This window comes from Pelophylax lessonae, assembly GCF_965119305.1.
Source record: "Pelophylax lessonae genome assembly, chromosome: 1".
Classification (NCBI taxonomy): domain Eukaryota; kingdom Metazoa; phylum Chordata; class Amphibia; order Anura; family Ranidae; genus Pelophylax; species Pelophylax lessonae.
This window is the reverse complement of record NC_138768.1, coordinates 247,438,081-247,460,325: the sequence shown is the minus strand read 5'-3', so window position 1 is coordinate 247,460,325 and position 22,245 is coordinate 247,438,081. Positions and strand designations below refer to the sequence as shown.

At 44.7% G+C, this 22,245-nt stretch overlaps 1 protein-coding gene across 1 annotated transcript in view; it reads left to right on the top strand.

Annotated features, from left to right (window-relative positions):
• The window catches only part of RIMBP2 (RIMS binding protein 2), an 855,912-nt gene that overhangs the window by 22,802 nt on the left and 810,865 nt on the right, over window positions 1-22,245 (top strand). The window lies entirely within an intron of this gene.

The following is a 22,245-nucleotide window of genomic DNA, read 5'->3' as shown; positions in this document are numbered from 1 at the left end:
TTCCCCAACATCACACAACGGGGCGTATCTGTTGGGGTGCTCCAGTCCAGGATCAGCCTCCTTGCCTTGTTCCCTTCTACCCCTCCTAACTGTCACCCCTCTACTCTGCTCTGATGCCTGCACCTCCGATACTCCGCCCACCTCTGTGCAGACCCCTGCCTGCACCCGACTGGTACGATCCTGGCTCTCCTCCGGTATGGACATTCGTCTCAGTGTTGCCAGCTGCCTCCTAGATTCAGGACCTGAGCTTCCAGGGAAGCAACTTGCTTACATTTTGCACATTTGTATTCGCCCTCGATCACATGTCCGAGGAACGCATACATATCACAAGATGTACACCGAGTCGCATCTCCACACCCGCCAGGCATTGTACCTACTATCTAATCTAATGGGGATTCAGTAATTTAAGTCTATCCTATGTGGCTATTTCCTAGCTTCCTAACTCTACCTTCTCACCCTCTGGTACTCCGCTTCACTCACTTGACACTCAGTTGCACAACACTCACAATCTCACAGCCCGGTCAGTCGCACAACACTCCCAGCCGCACCACCCAGTCAGTCGCACCGCGCATGCCCAGGGCGGTGACTTGCGCGGTCACCCAGGCAGCGGCACGCTGCACAGCCACGAGGATTGGGAACTTCTGGAACGCTGACGAGCGGTCGGGAGACCGGTAAGCGGCCGGCAGAGACCGTGGTGCCTACATTGTCCGTTTATATGCTGCCTTTTTACTTATTGGATGTGAGTGTAATGGGTGAAGGGGGAGAGGTCAATAAAAGTGCATGTTTTTTACCAAGCAATATTGCCCTATGTGCACCTTTGAGGATATCGCAGCTGTGAGCAGGTCTCACAAGGATTTGATTATTTGGGTGGTCCGGATGTCATTGCATAACCTTACAGGCTTCAATAACAGAGATATCTGGTAAGCGTATATATTTGGGTGTTTCACACGTGGTGAGGTGGAGGGACATATTGAACATCTGTGTTCCACACTGGAAACATATCTCCCACTGCGACCCCGCATGAAGCCCTGTTGGTGATGAATATAACCCAGTAGTTATGATTTATGGAGCGCTGTGTCCGTCAAACTCAGAGAAATGGATTTTACAGTAAGTACAAAAATCCCATTTTTTGGAGGATTCATTTTATTATTGAACAACTGCAGTGCTCTTGGTCAATCCAAAATGTTAATCCTCAAATCTTAATATTTAGGAAAGTAGAAGTGAGGTATTGGCTTTCTTAGGAGAATATTCATGTGTGCAGAATTATTATGCAACTAAATGAAAAATGAAAAAAAAAACATCTTACTTGTTTATTTCATCTGTTAAAATGAGAATGATAAAAAAACAACTCATTACTCACAACAATTAATAAACATTAACATTTCCAAAAATAAAAAATCCGTGACCAATAGCCACCCTTCTTTTCAATAAGTCATAAGCCTTCCATTAATGGAGTCTGTCAGTTTCTTGATCTGTTGACTATCAACTTTTTGTGCAGCAGCCTCCCAGACACTATTCAGAGAAGCGTACTGTTTTCCCTCACCGTATATCTCCAGTTTAAGAAGAGCCCACAACATCTCAATAGGGTTTAGGTCAGGTGAGAAAGGGGGCCATGTCCTTGTTATTTTATCTTTAAGACCTTTACTGTCTAGCCATGCAGTGGAGTTCTTTTGATGCACGTGATGGAGCATTGTACTGCATAAATGGTCATCTTGAAATATGCAGACTTTTTTTCTGTACCGCTGCTAGAAGAAAGTGTGTTCTAAAAACTGGCAGTAGGTTTGGGAGTTGATATTGCATCCAACTAGCTCATCTTTAATAATACCAGTCCATAACAAGTACCCCACCTCCACCTTGCTGGTGTTTGAGTCGAAGTGGAGCTCTGAGCCCGTTGCTGATCCAGCCACAGGCCTATCCATCTGCTCTGTCAAGAGTCCCTCTCATCTAATCAGTCCATAAAAAAATCTGTCTTCAGATATTTTTTGGCCCATTCTTGACGTTTCAACTATTGTTTCTTGTTCAGTGGTATTCTAGTTTCAGCCTTCCTTTTCTTTGCCCATGCCTCTAATCACTAAACACCTTGTTCTTCTGGGCACTCCAGTTAGTTTGCAGTTCTGGAATATGACAGGAATGGAGGATAATAGGTTCCCGGTAGCTTTACGTTTGATTCTTATCAAATCTTTGGCAGTTAATTTGCGTCATTTTTTTTCTCAATTCCTTTCTTGCGACCCTGTTGACTATTTGCAACAAAACATTTGATGGTTCTGTCAATACTCCCCAATATCTTAGCCATTTCAAATCTGCTGCATCCCTCTGAACCTCTTTATTAAAAATGTAGACTTTTTAGAGTCGGTAAAATCTCTCTTGGCTCATTTTGCCTGAGGAAAAGAAGCTGCCTAATAATATTATGTTTAAGATGGCAAAGGGATAGTTAATTCAATTTGCATATACGCGCTTAATGTATGCATGCATACAAATTATTATTATGCGGAACATATTATTATATTATGCGGTACATATATCTGCCAGAACTGGTGTATGTTTACATATCTATAATACCATGTTCCAAGATGGCGCAGGGATAATTTCCTGTTGGGTGCAGTTGAGGCCGTATACACCCAACAGGAAATAGGAAGTGTTTTTCATATATTCACACCTATTGGTGCAGGAGGTGTGTATATATATATATATATATATATATATATATATATATATATATATATATATATATAATACCAGCCTCATCGTAGCCGAAAATACATCTTTGATAACGCCCTGGAGGAGGGCGAAACGCGTAGATCAATTTCCGACTCACGTTTGAAGCTTACGTCACTTCCGGTCTCGGTGGAACGCTAGCCGGGACCAGCGCAACCCGTGCAGTCACCGCAAGTCCGGAAGTCCTTTCTGCATAGGATATTGTATCTTCACTGAAGGCTTGTTATCACTCCTGAAATGTGAGTTTTTTTCTGCATTATTTAACCGCTTCCATACAGAGCAGTTAGACACCCTTCCTGCCCAGACCAATTTTCAGCTTTCAGCACTCTCACACTTTGAATGACAATTGCTCAGTCATGCTACACTGTAAGCAAACAAACTTTTTATCATTTTTTTCACACAAATAGAGCTTTCTTTTGGTGGTATTTGATCACAACTGGGGTTTTTTTTCCCGTGATATATGCAAAAAAAGAGCAAAAATTTTGAAAAAAAAACACTTTTTTTTAGTTTCAATTATAAAATTTTGCAAAAAATTCATTTTTCTTCATACATTTGGGCCAAAATGTATACTGCTACATGTCTCTGGTAAAATTAACCAAAATTAGTGTATATTATTTAGTCTGTGTGAAAGTTATTGAGTCTAGAAGCTATGGTACCAATTACTGAAAATTGATCACACCAGATGTACTGACTGCCTATCTCCTTTCTTGAGGCCCTGAAATGTCAGGACAGTACAAATACCCCCCAAATGACCCCTTTTTGTAAAGTAGACAGTCCAAGGTATTTAGTAAGAGGCATGGTGGGTTTTTTGAAGTTGTAATTTTTTCCCACAATTCTTGGGAAAATGAAGAAAATTTTTTTTTTCTTTTTTTTCCCACAAAGTTGTCAATTTATAAGCTATTTCTAACACATAGCATGTACACAGCAAAAATTACACCCAAAAATACATTCTGCTACTCCTTCTGAGTATGGCGATACCACATGTGTGAGACTTTTACACAGCCTGGCCACAAAAAGAGACTCCACGTCCAAGAAGCACCTTCAGGCGTTCTAGGAGCATAAATACACATAAAACTTTCTTACTACCTATCACACTTTTCAAGGCCCTAGAGCACCAATACAATGGAAAAGTCCACAAAATGACCCCATTTTGGAAAGCAAACACTCCAACGTATATTCTATGAGGCATTATGGGTCGTTTGAACATATCATTTTTTCCCACAAGTTTTTGGAAAATGTGGGAAAAAAATGAAAACTTTTTTTTTTTTTTAACACAAAGTTGTCAATTTATAGGATATTCCTAACACATAGCATGTACACAGCAAAAATGACACCCCAAAATACATTCTGCCACTCCTCCTGAGTATGGCAATACCACATATGTGAAACTTTTTCACAGCCTAGCCATATAGAGGGGCCTAACATCCAAGGAACATCATCATGCATCCTAGCCACTTGCCTAGGCCTATTTTTGACATTTGGTGTTTACAAGCTAAAATCAGTTGTTTTGCTAGAAAACTGCTTAGAACCCCCAAACGCAATTTTTTTGGAAAAAATTCACTTTTTTTAATTAAAAAATAAGAAACCAGTAAAGTTAGCCCAATTTTTTTCCATAATGTGAAAGATAATGTTACGCCGAGTAAAGAGATACCCAACATGTCATGTTTCAAAATTGCGCACGCTCACGGAATGGCGACAAACTTTGGTACTTAAAAATCCCCATAGGCGACAATTTAAAAATTTCTACAGGTTGCCATCTTTGAGTTACAGAGAAGGTCTAGGGCTAAAATTATTCCCCTTGCTCTAACGATCGCGGCGATACCTCACATGTGTGGTTTGAACACCGTTTACATATGTGGGCGGGGTTTCTGTATGCGTTCGCTTCTGCGCGCGAGCTCACGGGGACAGGGCGCTTTAATTTTTTTTTTTTTTTTTACTATTTATTTTATTTATTATTTTTTATTTTTACACCGTATAAAAAAAAAAAATTGATCATTTTTATTTCTATTAAAAGGAATGTAAATATTCCTCGTAATAGAAATAGGCACGACAGGACCTCTTTTTTGTGAGATCTGGGGTCAAAAAGTCCTCAGATCTCACAAGTACACTAAAAGATAGAAAAAAAAAAAAATTATTATATAAAATGAAAAAAAAAAAAAGGACCTTTTAAACCGGTTGCTAGGCAACAACATTTTCCGTAGCTCCGGTCCTCCAAGACCATAGAGTCAAGTGAGGGCAAGCTTGCCCTCACTCGACATCCTGTCTGTGAGGATCTGGGACCGGATCGTTTTCCCCGCTGCCGGCGGGTCCGGTAAGCGGGGAAAAGGACCAGAACGCGGCGAATCCGCCGCTGGGACCACCCTTATCGGAAAGCCAACCGTCCACCGTTTAAAAAAATACCAGGGTTATGGCAGCTATCTGCTACCATAACACCGGTATTTAGGTTTAAACGGAGGACGTATATAAACCTTTTTGGACTTGGACATGGTGGCTGTATGAAGGGTGACAGGTACTCGGGTACTTTGTTGGGCAGGTGACAGGTACTCTGGTACTGATGGGCAGGTGAGCAGGTGCCAGGTACTCGGGTACTCCGATAGGCAGGTGACAGGTACTCGGGTACTCTGATGGACAGGTGATAGGTACTGATGAGTAGTACTGATACTGATAGATGATACTGTACTCATGGGTACTGATGATCAGTACTGATACGTGATAGGTACTGATGAGTAGTGATGGGTACTGATGAGCAGGCGGCAAGTACTCGGGTACTTCAGGCGTCAGGTACTCTGATGAGCAGGTGGAAGGTACTCGGGTACTCTGATGGGTAGGTGACAGGTACTCAGGTACTCTGATGACTGGTACTCCGTTGACAGGTACTCAAAGTACCCGAGTACCTGTCATCAGAGTACCCGAGTACCTGTCATCAGAGTACCCGTCATCAGAGTACCCGAGTACCCGTCATCAGAGTATCCGAGTACCCGTCATCAGAGTACCTGCGTACCCGTCATCAGAGTACCCGAGTACCTGTCATCAGAGTACCCGAGTACCCATCATCAGAGTATCCGAGTACCCATCATCAGAGTACCCGAGTACCCGTCATTAGAGTACCCGAGTACCCGTCATCAGAGTACCCGAGTACCTGTCATCAGAGTACCTGCGTACCTGTCATCAGAGTACCCGAGTACCTGTCATCAGAGTACCCGAATACCTGTCACCAGCCCATCAGAGTACCCGAGTACCTGTCATCTGAGTACCTGATGGGCTGGTGACAGGTACTCGGGTACTTTGATGGGCTAGTGACAGGTGCTTTGATGGGCTAGTGACAGGTGCTTTGATGGGCTAGTGACAGGTGCTCTTTATTGGGGGGGGGCAATCAGTGTGTTTGGGGTGCACTGTACTTGGTAACTAGCTGTTACCACACTCTCTTCCTCACACAGGATCAGTGTGTGAGGAGGAGAACACGGTGACAGCTAGTTACCGTGTTCTCTGTTGACATTTGTGACCGGCTGTGATTGGACACAGCCGGTCACGTGGTAAAGAGCCAATTTCATTGGCTCTTTACCTAGATCGGGGATCGACTCTGTCCGAGGGACGAGCCTCGTCCCCGATCGCTGCTCTGCGCGCCCCCGGGGGCGCGCATTGCAGAGAGAACGAGCGGCTCGTGCTGGAGCCGCTCATGTGATCGGCTGTGATTGACACAGCCGAACACGTGGTAAACAGCCAATTTCTATTGGCTGTTTACTTTGATCAGGGATGGGCTATGTCCGAGGGACGAGCCTCATCCCTGATCGCGCCGCTGCGCGCCGCCAGGGGCGCGCACTGGCTGCTAGAACGGGCCGACGTCATATGACGGCGGCCCGGATCTAGACAACCACTTTGCCGACGTCATTTTACATGACTCGGTATGGAAGTGGTTAATAAAGCTATGAAATGGGATTACACTATCTTGAGTTTTTCCCTCCTATGGTCCCACATCCTTTGGCTTATTGAGGAAAGATTCGGCATTGGAGTCCACAAGACTAGTTTCAAAGGAAAAGAAAAGACCCACACCGGACTAAGTGCGTTTGACCCACATGTAATATTGCTAAGGGAGACCCACACCAGACTAAGTGCGTTTGACCCACATGTAATATTGCTAAGGGGTCCTGGCAGTCTAGTAAGTGGAAGTATTCATGGGGACTGGACCCCCTCACCATTGCACCTTATCTTTTTGGCACGGATTGTCACCAGTTTGTACAATAAAGAGCACTTAAGCACATTGCACCTTCACTGGTTACTTGCTTAAGAACTTTTTTGGGACTTTTTTGGAACTTTATTTATTTATTCATTTATTCATATTTAAATTATTTATTCACCATTTTATGGTATATTGACTTGCCTTCTATCACGCATATGTATTTGCACTTGATTTCACAGCACTGTATGATTCAGATTAGGATGAACTATTTAATTTATTAATTTACTATTCATTTATTTATTTGCAATATTGCACAGTTTTTACCCACCTACACAAGAATTTTGGCACCAGTCACTTTATATATTCCGATTTGCGCTGTGTTCTTTTTTGTCATTTTTTAATTACTTTTGAACAGCAGCATTTTGGATTGAGGGTAAACATCATACATCCATAGCGCAGTATTAGTACGCATTTTTTATATCTTTTCATGTGACAACACTGAATAAATGACACTTTGCTACAATGTAAAGTAGTTAGTGTACAGCTTGTATAGCCATGTAAATGTTCTCTCAAAATAACTCAACACACAGCCATTAGTGTCTAAACTGCTGCTAACAAAAGTGAGTACACCCATAAGTGAAAATGTCCAATTGGGCCCAAAGTGTCAATGGTGGCCACACAAAATATTATTTTCCAGCACTGCCCTAACCTTCTTGGGCATGGAGTTCAACAGAGCTTCACAGGTTGCTACTGGAGTCCTCTTCCACTTCTCCATGAAGACATCACTGAGCTGGTGGATGTTGGAGACCTTGCGCTCCTCCACCTTCCGTTTTGAGGATGCCCCACAGATGCTCAATAGGGTTTAGGTCTGGAGACATGCTTGGCCAGTCCGTTACCTTTACCCTCAGCTTCTTTAGCAAGGCAGTGTCGTCTTGGAGGTATGTTTGGGGTCATTACTGCCCTGCGGCCCAGTCTCCAGAGAGAGGGCATCATGCTCTGCTTCAGTATTTCACAGTGCATGTTGGTATACAGATTCCCTCAATGAACTGTAGCTTCCCAGTGCCAACAGCACTCATGCAGCCCCATGCCATGACACTCCCACCACCATGACTGTAGGCAGGGCACACTTGTCTTTGTACTCCTCATCTGGTTGATGCGACACACGCTTGACACAATCTGAACCAAATAAGTTTATCATGTTCTCATCAGACCACAGGACATGGTTCCAGTATCCATGTCCTTAGTCTGCTTATCTTCAGAAAACTATTTGCAGGCTTTCTTGTTCATCATCTTCAGAAGAGGCTTCCTTCTGGGATGACAGCCATGCAGACCAATTTGAGTGTGTGCGGTGTATGGTCTGAGCACTGACAGGCTGACCCCCATTCTGAAGTAATGCTGGCACTCATACGTCTATTTCCCAAAGATAACCTCTGGATATGATGCTGAGCATGTGCACTCAACTTCTTTGGTCGACCTTGGCGAGGCCTGTTCTGAGTGGAACCTATCCGGTTAAACCACTGCATAGTCTTGGCCACTGTGCTGCAGCTCAATTTCAGAGTCTTTGCAATCTTCTTATAGCTTAGGCCATCTTTATGTAGAGCAACAATTCTTTTTTTTCAGATCCTCAGGGAGTGCTTTGCCATGAGGTGCCATGTTGCACTTCCAGTGACCAGTATGAGAGAATGAGAATGGTAAGACCAAATTTAAAACACTTTCTCCACATTCACACCTGAGACACATGACACCAGGGAGGGAAATGACTAATTGGGCCCAATTTGGACATCTTCACTTAGGGGGTGTACTCACTTTTGTTGCCAACGGTTTAGACATTAATGGCTGTGTGTTGAGTTATTTTTTAAGGGACAGCAAATTTATACTGTTATACAAGCTGTACAGTCACTACTTTACATTGTAGCAAAGTGTCATTTCTTCAGTGTTGTCACTGAGGTGTACTTTTAAGATACTGTACAGCTTGGAGTTGGACAATATACGTAAAAATTATGATTTGGTCAAAATAGTCACTTGCTTAATTGTGCACACAGCGTGCAGTATGTAAAGTACAAGTGTGTTTGTGTCTGTAATGGCACTTACATTGGGCAAGTATTATCCCTGTAACCAATCTCAGTTAGTATACTCTTATCACATTGATTAAAAAAGTTGAGTTAAGTTCTTGTGACTATTTTTTTTTTTAATTGTAGTGTGGGTTCTATTATTCTACATCAGTTTTATTTTTCATTATAGGTTACCAGCTGCTCTTGCTATGAGTAATGTGTTGGGCTAGATGCCCTAGTGAAGCTGACAATACTAGAGCTATTTTTAAATGTATACTGCAATCTGTGCAGTCTTTGTGGCTTTCATGTATCAACTTCAAAGGTTTTTGAAGTGATCATATTATCACTGAAACCCCCCCCCCCCTCCCCCCTCCTAAAAAAAAAAAAAAGTGAATACCATTGTTCTAGTAACACTACAATATATTTGTGTGTGTGTAGTTGATCTTTATGACAAATGGAAATCAGATAAGATGACAGTTAATTGGTTACAGAAAAAAATGAAAGCATTCATTTGAGAACATGGTTTCAATAGTGTCACCCTGCATTGCAAGGTCAGAAAAGGATCTTGATTCACCCTTGAAAGACTGTAAATATCAAATAATTCGTTTTCAGCAACATTGGGCAACATTTTTTTTCAATCTGTGGTGTTGAGCTGATCAACAGCTCTTGATGAGATTGTTGATTAATTAGAAAATGTGTCCTATATCACTATTGTTCTGTCCTTCCAAGGTAAGCAATTGTACCAGTGTCCCTAGGTATTGCCTATTATCTGAATTGAAAGTACTATTTCTTTATGCAGGGAGGCTTTAGATAAAAATGTTTACAACATGGAGTAAGCAGAAGTCTACTGGGGGTTCTTCGGGCATAGCCCCATCCAACTTTGTGGACTCAGGACTGGATGTTCCTGTAGTAGTTCATAAAAAAAAAAAAAATTCTTTGTGCATTTACCTGTGTAATAGGATGACCAAATGTCCCATGTTTTTGAGGCCAGTCCCTTGGGGGAGTCCCCTGGAGCTGTGCAGAGCCTCACATACTGGCAGCCCCCTGTGGTGGCATGTACTGGCAAAGCACTGTTCCCAACGCACATGTTCATGTAGAAATGGCTGTATATATAAGTGGGTGCTGAAGCAACCATTGGCTGAAATTGTGTCAAGTCAGAGCAAGAGAATATCACCAGCGCACAAAGGATCTCCAGAGTGGGTCCAAAGCTTTAATCAGCGATCACATCGTTACAGTAATGATATGATCGCTGATTAAAGCTTTGGACCCACTCTGGAGATCCTCAGTGTGCTGGTGACATTCTCTTGCTCATGTACTGGCAGCCTCTGTACAGCCCCATTATTGGGTCTCAGGGTTACAATGTATTACACCTGTAAGTAGGTGCCTATTTAATGTGGTTATTATGCTGTTACATTATTGTGATTTCTAACTTGTGATTTTGGTGTAATGTTACTTTAAGTATTCTGGTTGTTGCGGCAGGGGTCAGGTCCTGTATGACTTCTACCTCTGCAGATGTGTTCTAGTCTGTGTTCTTGGGGGTATATATATATATATATATATATATATATATATATATATACTGTAAATATATCTCTTCAGAAGACCAACAACCTTAGTGTGGTGTTTCTTATAAGGGAAGAGTCAGTGATGGCCAAGTGCAGTAATGTAATTCTTCTGCTCCTTCATCACTTCCCCTTTAGTTAGCTCATCTTCAGGGATCTAAGATGCATGGACTTTGGTAATGGACTAATGCCACTATCAGATATATCTGTCTGGATGTCTCACCACTTCCTCAAACTCAATCCATCCAAAACCGAGCTTATAATTTTTCCTCCACCACGTGCCCCTTCCCCTGATTTCTCTGTCAATATCGATGGCATTACTATCAGCCCATCCCCGCATGCCAAGGTCTTAGGTCTAACATGCACTGTAGACACAACATCTAGTTGTTAATAGGGTCCACTAGATATCTCAGTTCAGGTGTTATCACCAACAGAACCACTTTTAAATGGGGCCCGTACTCAGAAGAGGAAAGAGACTCTGAAATGTGCAGATCAATAGTGTTTGTTTCACATTATAGGTTAAAACTGCTTACTGATCAAAAAAGAATTCCGGGGGAATTCTAGGGGGAGGTGCTCTATTGGTCTGTGCAAGGTTACTAAAGATATTAAAAGTCTAGCTCACATGAAGGGAAAAACGGGAGGAAATTGTCCCACAGAATCCTATAAAACAACGAATTCACTGGATAATATAGCAAACATAAAAGATAGGCTGGCGCTCTAGTGCACTGAGATACGGTTTAGTGAAAAGGCAAGATCATGGATCAGAACATAACTGGGTAAACAAATGGGTTACCTATATGACAATAGGCAGGGGTGAAGTCCGTGCGGTGGATGGACTGGAGGGAAGATGAATAGTGGAATAAAAGTCTGCACGAAGGGCCTTGTCTTTTGCTTCACTGGATAATATAGCAGCAAACTTGGCAACAAAAGGAAATGATAAACCCAATATTACATAATAATACATTTTGGATAATAAAATTCTAATTATAATCAACTTAAACTGAGGAATAATTGATATGTACATGTAATAGAAGTCCAATATGTAGCAGGAACAGGATCCTATATAATGAGGTTGTTCTGAAAGCCAACACTTATTTCACTGGATAATATAGCAAGAAAATTGGCATTAAAAGGAGCTAATAAACCCAATAATACATAATAATAAATGGTAAATAACAGGGCTTTTTTTCCCCTGAGAAAATAGGTGCAGGAACTCAACCACGACCCCCCCCTCAAACCCCACACACACCCACCAAACTCCATCCAATACTGGGTGTGGTCAAATTTCACTAAGAGCGGAAGAGTCTTAAAGGGGCATTAAATACCAGGAGTGCATTACGTACAGAGTGCAGAGTTAAGGGGTGCACTTTATACAGAGTGCACAGTTAAGCCTCCTTCCACAGCTGCTTACCTCTGCATCCACATCTCACCTTCACTCCTTTTCAGCTTTGACCTCTGTATGCAACCCCCCCCCCAACCTTAAAAGCTCCACCATCTTCCACATGTCTTACTATTGTTGCTGTATTAAGCTGAAGCACCCAGCCAGCTCTAGTACCTCCCCGCACACTATAGGTGGCTCCGCCTTTTTCACTTGCAGGGAGATCATCCAATGGGGGTGTGGTCATCCGCACTGAACCCTGGGCACCTACATCTCCCATGTCCCCATCCGGTCTTAGTGGGAGCTGCTCAGGAGATCAGATTTGTAGGAGGAATCGGTAGACAAGCTGTCACTTGAGAACACAAAAGCTGGAGTTCTATGTGTACAAGTGGTAGTGTTAAGCAGAAAGCAGAGGACCTGAGCCAGAGATGGTGGAACCGAGTTCCACCAAGTTCCAGCTAAAAAAAAAGCTCTGGTAAATAATAAAAAAAATTATAATAAACTAAAAATGAGGAATAATTTATATATATATATACATGTAATAGAAGTGTGATGTGTAGCAGGAACAGGATCCTTTATAATGAGGTTGTTCTTCAAGCCAAAACTGTGAAATTATACCTGAGGTGTAATATTATAATACGCCAAAGGTATACTGTTGGGTTAAAAGAACATTATGGTTGGGTATCAGAAGGAAAAAAAGGTGGGTGGCCCCCGGGGGACAGTGGGTGTAATGGTAGAGGGGAGAAACCTTATGTGGTTTATACTCACTGGTAGGAGATACTGCGGCAGGCTGGCTGGCTCTCCTGTGCAAACTGCTGTACCTGTACAGTGGCTCGCAGGAGCGGATCTTGGGCGCGCACCCACTTTCTAGCAACGGGTCCGGCGGCCGCGATGGGGGGCCGTTGTAAACATGGCACACCGCTCATCTGTTACTGATTGAAACAGGGCTCTTGTGTTCCTGGTATTTTGGAACACAGGAGCCCTGTTTCCATCCACCAACTCTGGCCCCCACACAGAGTCACCCGCTAGGGACACATTTAACCCTTTGATCACCCCTCGTGTTATCCCCTTCCCTGCCAGTGTCATCATTACAGTAACAGTGCAGATTTTTAGCACTGATTACTGTAGCAATGTCACTGGTCCCCCCAAAAATGTCAAATGTGGCAGGGGTCCGATCTGTCCGCCGCAATATCAGTCCCGCTAAAAATTACTGATCGCTGCCATTACTAGTAAAAAAATCAATAAATAAATAAAAATTACATAAATCTTTCCCCTAGTTTGTAGACGCGATAACTTTTGCGCAAACCAATCAAAATACACTTATTGGGATTTTTTTTTACCAAAAACATGGGGCAAAATAGAAATTGGCCAAAAACGATGAAAACTATTTTTTTTATTGGGAATGTTATCTAGCAGAAAGTGAAAAATACTGCTTTTTTTTTTCCAAAATTTTAATTTCATTTCAATTTTAATTAAACATTAAATTTTATTTGGGTACAGCGTCGCACGACTGCGCAGTTGTCAGTTAAAGTAACGCAGTGCCGAATCACAAAAAATGGCCTGGTCATTAAGGGGTCAAATCTTTCAGTTCCAGAAGTGGTTGATTACTGGAGGGGGAAACTTTTAATACCTGGGGAGAAAAAAAACAAATTACTCAGGCATTGTAGGGAATGGTGATGGGAGAGAAGAAAGGAGGGGGGTAGATTTTTTAGAGGATCGTAGCAATTTCTATCCCCTCATTGAGGCCCCCTGGTGAGAAGGTTTAAAGAGTAAATGCAGAAGGTTTCTCTGGCGCATAGTCTCTTGTATCATTCTGCCTCGGGGGGGGGGGGGGGCACGCGACACTGTTTATCTTTGCCCAGTTCGATGAAGCTCCTGTGTTCACTGAAGCGCCGCCTTATGGCGTGGATAGTTCGGCCTACATGTATTAACCACTTCAATACAGGCCACTTTCCCCCCCTTCCTGCCCAGGCCAATTTTCAACTTTCAGCGCTATCACACTTTGACAATTGTACGGTCATGCTACTTTGTACCCATATGAAATTTGTATCATTTTTTTTTCACACAAATAGAGCTTTCTTTTGGTGGTATTTAATCATCGCTGTCTTTTTTATTTCTTACTAAAAAGAAAAAAGACAGAAAATTTTGAAAAAAAAAAAAAGTTTTTCTTATTTTCTGTGAGTAAATTTTGAAAATAAGTAATTTTTTCTCCTTCACTGATGTGCGCTGATGAGGCAGCACTGATGCACACTGATGAGGTGGCACTGAAGAAGTGGCACTGATGAGGAGGTACTAATATGCCACACTGATAGGTGGTGCTAATAGGTGAGCACTGATAGGCGGCACTGAAAGGTGACACTGATGGGCAGCACAGATGAGCAGGCACTGATGGGCACTGACTGGCAGCACTATGGGCACTGATTGTGGACACTGATGGTGGGCACTGTGGGTACTGATTGTGGTTGGGGTGACTTATGGGCACTGTTTTTTACTTTACAGTAATCAGGGCACTGATTTTTAGTGCCCTGATTACCTGTCCTAGGCTCCCCTTTGAGGAGGAGCCACTGATTGGCTCTCCTCACCACACACTCTGACAGTGTAAGGCGAGAAGAGCCGATAAAAGGGCACTTCCTCATTTACATGTGACCACCTGTCATTGGCTCTTTACCATGATCGGGGTCGCACCGTGTCCTAGCAACATGGCGCGGCCACGATCGCCGCACTGCGCACCCCCGAGAGGCCGTTCTGGGGAGCCATCATATGACGTCCCAGAACGAGAGCCACAAAATTACTGTCAGTAGGCTTGGTATAGTTTTTAGCATATATTATAACATCATAGTGGCCCAATTCAAGATCTTGGAGGGCCAAGGTGTCAGTTCCAAGCACGTGTGAAATAAAAGCCGATAAGGGTTATTGTTGCATTATTCTACAAAGGGGTGGATGTGATCAGTGGGTCCCTCCCAAATGATGATTATATCATTTATATATCTTCCGAAGAAAACAATGTTGGCCGAATAGGGATTTTTTTGCCAGATGTGATTCATTTCCCAGAAACCCATGGCTAAGTTTGCATATGAGGGTGCAAAATTAGCTTCCATAGCGGTGCCTTGGAGCTGTAGAGACAAATCACTATCAAAATTAAAATAATAGCTTCCAGTTCCGGCAACGCATGAAGAGGGAGTGAAGTGCAGCGGCTCCGCCACACACAGCCTATAAAGCCGTTACATACCCGCTCGCTGACACCCGATCTGCCTCCTGATACTGCCGGTGAGTCACCGCTCACATCCCCGCTCACATGGACCGCTTCCTCGTCCACGGAGCTGGCGGTGTCCCACAGCAGCACCCGGACACCTCTCCTCAGGCTTCTTCACAGCTCACAGCCAATATGGCCGCCGCTCCCGCCACGGACGGCGCAAGCCCGCCACCATTACTGCCTACATCCTCTCCTGCAATGGACCCCCAGTACCACCTCATGGCCCAAGCGGTGGCCTCCATTCTCTCCCCCACAATCACGGAGGTGGTGGAGAGAGCTGTATCTGCCGGCATCTCACAGCTTCAAAAGGAGCTTGGTGACCAGGCTAAACGGCTGTCTGCAGTGGAGCACAGACTCTGTAATCTTGAGGATGAAGTGCAATCTACCTTTACTAATGAGGCCAAGCTTCAACACACTCAGCAATATTTACTGGACAAGATTGATGATTTGGAAAATCGTTCCCGCAGGAACAACTTGCGGATTATTGGCCTCCCAGAATCATTTAATGCGGGGCTGCTCCCCGACGTGTGCTCTTCCCGCATACCTCAAGCCCTTGGTATTCCCTCTCCTTGCACCGTGGAGAGGGCACATCGCCTGGGAGCGCCCTCAAATGACCGCAAGACCCCCCGTCCGGTCATAGTGCGTTACCTAAACTACGCAGACAGGCTAGCCATTCTGAAGTCTTTTAAAAATGCCAAATCGGTCACACTGGATGGGAGCAAATTACTACTCTTTGCGGATTACTCACAAGAAGTTGCGCGTAGACGCAAGGCCCTCCAACCGTCTTGCAATGCTCTGTTCCAGAAGGGAAAAAATTCACCCTTGCATACCCAGCCACCTTGCGCTTCACTGATCAACTTGGAGAATCCAAGGCCTTCACTCATCCTGAAGAAGCTATGGACTATATTCAGACCCACTTACACTTGTCCATGGATACTCACCCCCCTGCTGCTCCCTCCGCCTCCCCCTCACATGTGGACCTGCGCAGCCCCCGCAAAGATTCCCCCAAGAGGGGAAGGTATTCTGCAAATAATACGTACAGGGACAAGTTACGCTGAGACATCTTCTCATCTGGAGTATGCGGCTGCATATTGTTTTTTTCCCAACGTTGTCCTTGCCTAAGGGCGATTACGGTTTTGTATTCCTACCTGTTCTCCGTGGATCACGGCCACTAACCATCTCTTAGAAATTTTCCCTGAGCCTAGATGTTTACTCATATGGTGTTAAATGTTCATTGCCTGATGTATTGATTCTTGAATCTTGATTGTTATGTTTCCTCACACAGCGTTATTATAGTTGCCGACTCTGTTCGCCCCACATACTGAGGGTATCCAGCCTGACGCGATGTCCGTTTGATATCGCCTGCATGGTCCTCACCCACCCAGCGAGTGGAACCAGCTGAAAACTGGTAACGCTGTCGGAGATAGGATTTCATGCGGAAAAAGAGAAGTCCTCATGTGTTTCGGTATGTCTCTATATATTTTTGTTCTTACTCCTGGTTTCGCCCCTCTCCATTCTGGGATCCCTGGAATGTAGACGGCACGAAATCTTCCTTATCTATTTACTCTCCTTTCCTGCCATCCCTGAATCCTGGTCCCTTTCCCTGTTCTGTGGTACCCGAGTGAAGTCCTCCTTTCTCAGATTGTTCTTTATTGTTAACAAGCCACTACTCTCCCATCTACGTCCCCCTTGATCTAAAAATCATTTCATCGAATGTGAAGGGTCTCCGCTCTCCGCACAAGAGAATGGCTGTACTCCGTCATCTTCGCCGCCTAGGAGCGGATATTGCATTCCTTCAGGAAACCCACCTCCCCCAGGCAGATATACACCGCATGAAAAAACTCTGGGTGGGCCAGGTTTTAGGCAATGCTCCCTCCACGGGTAAAGCTGGGGTCCTCATGCTCTTTCACAAGAGGCTCACGTTTGAAATATCCCCTCTTCTCGCGGATACAGACGGCAGAGTCCAAATAGTTAAAATCTCCTCCGAGACTAGCTCCTTTATTTTGGCCAATGTCTACGCCCCTACCCCTTCCTCTACCCCTTTCTTTCAACGCCTCACAGGTCTTCTCGCCCCTCACATACATCTGCCACTTCTCCTGGGGGGGGGACTTAAACGCAGTTATGGATCCCCTTGCAGACAAGTCGACCAAATCCCCCAATTTGCCCGTGGGCCCTGGGGCGCCTCCCTCTATTCTCCCGACCTTCGTGGATAGCATTCACCTCACTGATGTTTGGCGGCTGGCCAATCCAGTGGAGAATTTGTACACGTTTTACTCATCCCCACATGACTCTTTCTCGAGACTTGATTACTTCCTGGGTAATTCCCTTGCGCTCCGGGATCTACACACCCCTGACATACATGATATGGCAATTTCTGATCACTCCCCGATCTCGATTCTGCTCACGTTTGCCCCACAACAAACACATTTCAGAACCTGGCGCTTCCCTTCCTACCTGGCTAACAACGAAGAGCTACGGAATATCTTATCTGACACTTGGCGTAACTTCCTAGCGGACAACGCCCAACACGAACACGATCCAGTGCTGCTGTGGGAGACGGGTAAGGCGGTCTTGAGAGGCCGTATCATTGCCTTTGCTTCGGCTTTTAAAAAGCGGGCAGCAGCTGGCTTCGTCCAAGCTAGCTCTTCGCTCCAGCTTGCGCACGCCCGACTCCGGCAGCAGTACTCCCCCCACAATATTGCCCTATGGAAAACGGCCAAGCAGGAATTTGATAAGTGGGCGATGACGCAAGAGTCCTTCCATAAGTCTGTCCAAGACCTTCAGTTTCATAAATTTGGCAATAAGTCCGGCAAAATGTTAGCTCGCCTTTGTAAAGGCCCCTTCACCACTACCCCCATACAGTCTTTGAGGGACCCCTCGGGGAAATTGCATTCCACCCCGGAGGGCATTAACCAGACCATGCAACAATTCTACGCTACCCTTTATGGCCCTGACCCTATTGATGAGGAGAAGGCCCGGGCTTTCCTAGGTGAAGTGCCCTTGCCTCGGATTTCAGATGCCCAATTGACACAACTCAATGCCCCGGTTACTCCTGTCGAACTCCAGAATGCCATATCCACATTATCCCCTGGTAAAGCTCCAGGTCCTGATGGATTCTCTTCGGAGTTTTTCAAATTAGTAATGGACAGTGTATCCCCTACCTTACTGGCCCTATTTCAGCACATCTTAGATGGCGGTTCCTATTTGCCATCAGGATCCCAGGCTTATATAAAGCTCATCCCGAAACCGGGCAAAGACCCTACCGAACCGGGCTCATACCGCCCTATCTCTTTAATTAATTTGGACGCTAAGTTGCTATCTAAAATTGTAGCGAACCGCTTAGCCCTCATCATGCCCGACCTGCTCCACCCTTCCCAATCTGGTTTCACCAAGGGGCGCTCAGCCACCGCCAATATACGAAAAGTCCTGGCAGTCCTCTCCCACCATCGATCTCCGCCCTCTTCTGATGTAGCCATACTCACGTTGGACGCTGAAAAAGCATTTGATAATGTTAGCTTTCATTGGCTATCCCTTAGCTTACGGAAATTTGGTTTCTCGGGCCCGTTCCTACACCTCATCTCCTCTATGTACAAGTCCCCCACAGCTAGGGTTGTCACGTCCACTTGTATATCGCAGGATATCCCCCTTCACAAGGGCACGTGTCAGGGATGCCCCCTCTCCCCCCTCCTGTTTAACTTGGCCCTGGAACCCCTGTCCCGTTACCTCGCAGTCCATGCTCCGCTAACTGGTGTCCGTATTGGTCAAGAGGAGCTGCGCTCTGTGCTCTTCGCAGATGACATCCTCTTGTTCACTGCAGATCCAGCACGGGATGTTGGAATCGTCAAGTCCATTTTTGACAGGTTCCGCCTATGCTCGGGACTACGTATAAATTACTCCAAGAGCGAAATACTCCCACTGGGCTCCACACGAACCCCTGCCTGGGCATCTTCCTCTCCTTTCCCAATAGCCAAAACCCATATTAAATATCTCGGAATACTAATAGGTCGTACTCCTTCCTCCCTCTATCAACTGAACTACACCCCTCTCTTCGCCAAACTTACCAAGGAATTATCCGGCTGGGCAAACCTCCCCATCTCCCTTATAGGTCGCTGCCACCTATATAAAATGGTCACATTAAGCTATTATATGTCCTTCAAACTCTGCCCCTCCTCATTAAACATAAAGATGTCAACGCATTCCATAAATCCCTAACCTCCTTCTTGTGGTCCTCCAAGAGGCCCCGCATTGCTCTCCATAAGCTTTACCCTCCCAGGTTCAGAGGTGGCATGAATTTACCAGATATCCGTTTATATAATCTTTGTAGCTTAGCCAGAGTAGGTCTGGACTGGATTCGAGGTTCCTCCAACTTCTCGCTTGAGTCTCACATAGTCTCACCCTATAACCTCGCAGCTATCCTGCACTGCTCCGTGTCTGACATGCCATCTACACTTAGCCAACACATTCTGCTGAGAGACTCACGGGCGGCTTGGAAGGAACTACGTAAAAAACTGGGATTACCACAACTTATTTCCCCCCACCTCCCCATTAGCGGACATCCCGCTAGAACTCATCTGCAACTGGAGCGGATTTATTCCCAATGGTCATCTTTGGGCCTTCGCAAAGTCTCCCAACTCTATGATCAGTCCTCTGGTGGACTACCTCTCCCTATTACAGCACTGGAATCAAAATATGGGCTACCTAAATCCCATTTTCTTTATATCCATCAATTGCATGCCTTTACCAACGGACTTTGCTCAAGACCACAGGCGCGCTTCGCTCCCAGCCCTCTAGACTCTCTCCCACACCAATCCCCACTGAGGCTGGCGCAACTATATAAACCGCTACAACTCTACCTCCACACTCACTCCAAAGACTGCCACTACTCCTCATGGGATGCAGCATTATCTCTAAGAGCCTCGAAGCCTCTCCTGTTAGCTGGCTTTAATACCACCTGTTCCTTTATCTGCAACGCATTCTGGAGGGAGCAGCAATTCAAAATCCTTCATCACGCCTATGCTCCATTTTCTTCCTCTCCCCAACATACTCCTTATCAAGGATGCTCCTGGTGCCTGGCCCACCGCCCCACATTAGTCCACAGACTTTGGAACTGCCCCCGTGTATCGGATTTCTGGAATCAGGTTGAACGCCTTGTCTACAGAATTACGGGACTGCCACCCACTATGGATCCCTTACCCTTGCTATTTGGTTATCTGGACAGCTCATCTTCCTTGATTTCGGGGGCACACACAACCAATCGGGCAGGTATTATTAGGAAGTACAAACCCTGGATTGCCACTTGCTATATGATTGCCAGGAGGGTCATCCTGCGCCATTGGGTCTCCTCCTCCGTCCCGTCCGTACGGAAGTGAAAGTTGATCTGAATACTCTACTCCACAGGGAACACCTGGACATGCTTCTCCACAAAACCGACCCACTCAAGTTCTGGAACAAATGGTCGGCATATGATGATACTCAGGGCATGACCCACCTTCCTCGCAGCCCGAACAGCTCTACTCCTCAACCCTCCAACCAAGGACACTCTTCACATCCCCGGATCTCATCCACCCTGTCTCTGTTCACGGACCTACCATGACTATTGTCATCTCTGAGTTATTTTGTACTTAGTTTTATGCCGCTTGCTAACGACTAGTTTTGTGTGCTCTAGATCACTCGGTATCCCCCCCCCTCTCCTTCCCCATTCCCTCTACTTGCCCAGGTTGCTCTCTTATGAGATTCCTACCATAGTCTTACATTACTATACCATGGGGCATCCTCCCTTGCCTCTATCCCCTCACCACCGAGAGGGGTGCTGTTTTTCTCTCTTATATCTTGCCGAAGGGTTCGCCCGGCGTACCCGCAAGACTATCTCACCCCTCCCCCCCCCTGATGCCCCCCCCTTTGAGTTCTGTTGGATGCTTTACAGGTGCTACTTATGGTTTTGGATATCTGCATATGTGTATTCTGATTTCCCTGTAAGTACGCCTATTTTGTTTGAACTTGTTATGTGTATTATTTTGAAAAACAATAAAAAATTTCATTAAAAAAAAAAAATTAAAATAATCATGTGTTAGACAAAATTCAGTGGCCTCCAATATGAAAGCCGTCTGTCTGGGATTGGTTAGCGGATCTTGATCCAGAAAAAATTCTAGGACCTGCAAACCAAATTGATGGGGGAATGGAAGTGTATAGGGAGTTGACATCCAAGGACAGCCACATATACGAGGTTTCCCACCGGGGGACAACAACTCCAAGAGATGTATACCGTCTCTGATATGACTGTAGTTGATTAACCAGTGGCTGTAGGTATTGTTCAATGTATTGACTAAAGCTGGTAGTAATGCTATCCATGGCTGCCATTATTGGTCTCCCTTGTGAAAGTTTGGAAGATGGTAAAAGTATGGGGTCTGGTAGAAATCCTTATGAAAAAATGAAGTCTTGAATTTATTTAATATTTTGTTCTTTATTGCTGATTTCACCAGTAGTTTGGCTTCCCTGGTGAAGTCAGTGATAGGGTCTTTTCTAAGCTTAAGATATACAGTGTGGTCAGACAGAAGTCTGTCTGCCTCGGCCACGTAACCCGTTTTGTCTTGTATAACTATCCCTTCACCTTTATCTGCTTGTTTAATGACAATATTTTGATTGCATATTAAGAGATTAAGAGCCTTTTTTCTGATTTGGATAGGTTGTTTGTTTTGGGAGTAGAGGTGAAGGGGTGTTGACAGAGTTTCAAAAAGTCAGCATAGACTACTCTATAGAAACTCTCTAGATATTGACCTTTGGCATGTGATGGGTAAAAGAGGGATTCTGGTTTTAGGGATGTGTAAACTATGGGTGGAGAGGTGGCTCAAAGTTTTGTAAACAAACTCAGGGAACCATCCTCAATGGACAATGTGTGTAGGGTAGCCATGATGTCTGTATCAAATTCAAAGTCAACTGGAGGGGGAGAAATGGGAATGGTCATGGTTGGGGGAGCTGTTTTTTCTTTTTCTTTTTTAGGAAGAAATATTTTTTTAATGTCCTAATGTATCTGTTTAGGTCTTTAAACAGGAGGAAAGGGTTGGGTTTATTCACTGGGGCAAAATTGAGTCCTCGACTTGAAAGGGAGGTGT